Genomic DNA, 1,635 nt, shown 5'->3' with positions numbered 1-1,635 from the left:
CCCTGCCCACCCGCCTGCTCGTTGGCTACGCCGGGCTGCGCCGTGGGGGGGAATGGAGTCAGTGTTCGTCACCATGGGCACCACGAGTTTCGATGAGCTGGTGGAAAAGATCTCCGAGAAGGCCTTGAGGGTGAGTTAGCGCAGCGATGGCGGCGGAAGAGATGAACCCGGGGGGACGGGCAGACAGGACCGCCATTCCTGCAGAGAGCGGGTGGGGAAAAGGGGTGAGTGATGAAGGGAGAGACACGGGACCAGGGCTTCCACGGAACCCACCCTGCGACTGCCACCGGTGGTGGGGGAGACATTACTGTGAGGGGAGAGAGGAGTTTGCGAATGAGGCGAGACAAGCCGCCACTGGTGGGGCAGGAAGGGGCGTCACCATCCCGGCTGTGTGATTGACTGACAGGAGACCAATTTGCGTGACGCTGACTGAAGGAATCTGCGTAGGCGCGGTTTTTAAGATATTTAAGCCTTGATAACTTTTACAATATACCACTGATCGGAACGAAACTTGTTGCACAGGAGAATGGTGAGTAACCTGCCAAAAATTTGTAGCGCTATCGCGTTCCATTTTTGCGCAAATAGAAAAACCCTTGCAAACCGGAAGAGCACAAGATCAGAGTTTTAGTTATGTATAGATATCAAAATGTTTATATTTTACAGTTAAAACATTCGTCAGCAGTCCTTCCAGGTGAGACAGAGGTTCATGTGTTTGTCTTCCTACCTCGTTTATTACATTCAGTGTTCCTGATGTGGCATCCTTTACATCAGCGAGATCAAGTGTGCACTAGTCGACCATTTTACAGAACACTTGTACTTTGTGCACCAAGCTTCACTGGAGTTCCTGTTTGATAACCATTTTAAGTCTCCTTTTCGTTTCCATATCAACGTTTCAGTCCTTTTCCTTCTCCATTGCCACAATGAGACTAAGCAACCTGAAAGACTACCTCAAACGTCACGGAGATACCTTGCAATCCAACAGTATAAACATAGAATTCTCCAATTTCAACCAAACCCCTGCCTCCTCTTTCTTTCTTTCCTTCCTCCCCACCCACCCTAGTGGGCACACATTTCTCCCACTACTCTAGTCATCCTGCTCCTATAACCCTCTTCATGTGCTTGTATCCCACCACTAAAATAAAATTGGCTTACTTAGTCCACAACCCATTCCTCCCCTTCCACTCCTCTGTCATATTCCACCCATATTCCTCCAGCTTTACATTTCACCCCTCCTTTCCTTATCTGACACACTTTTGTCTGATTTCAACCCCTAAACTTTGTCACTTACCCCACCCATCTGCGAAAGACCATGTCCCACAGTCACTTATCAGGCTTTGTCCCATCCCACATATCTATTCCAGCTTTCTTCCTCCTCCAATCAGTGAAAAAAGGACTCCCAAAAAGCTGGAGTAACTCAGTAGGTCAGGCAGCATCTATGGAGAAATGGAATAAGTGACGTTTCAGGTCGAGACTCCTCTTCAGACTCATGAAAGGGAAAAGAGAGACATAGACAGTGATATAGAGAGATAAAGAACACATGAATGATATGCAAAAAGTAATAATGATCAAGGAAAGGTGGAGCCCATAATGGTCCATTGTTGGCTGTGGGCTAGGTGGTAATGAGTTATACAGACT

General features: G+C 47.7%; 1 long non-coding RNA gene across 1 annotated transcript; it reads right to left on the bottom strand.

Annotated features, from left to right (window-relative positions):
* Positions 1-607: 607 nt before the first annotated feature.
* On the bottom strand, positions 608-1,401 carry LOC116970387. The gene is made up of 2 exons (XR_004411128.1): positions 1,289-1,401; positions 608-844 (listed from the first exon to the last, which is right to left on the bottom strand). It is a non-coding gene; the product is annotated as an uncharacterized LOC116970387 (long non-coding RNA).
* Positions 1,402-1,635: the final 234 nt, after the last annotated feature.

Source organism: Amblyraja radiata, unplaced genomic scaffold (genome assembly GCF_010909765.2).
Source record: "Amblyraja radiata isolate CabotCenter1 unplaced genomic scaffold, sAmbRad1.1.pri scaffold_821_ctg1, whole genome shotgun sequence".
Classification (NCBI taxonomy): domain Eukaryota; kingdom Metazoa; phylum Chordata; class Chondrichthyes; order Rajiformes; family Rajidae; genus Amblyraja; species Amblyraja radiata.
This window is presented reverse-complemented; position numbering and strand designations above follow the sequence as displayed.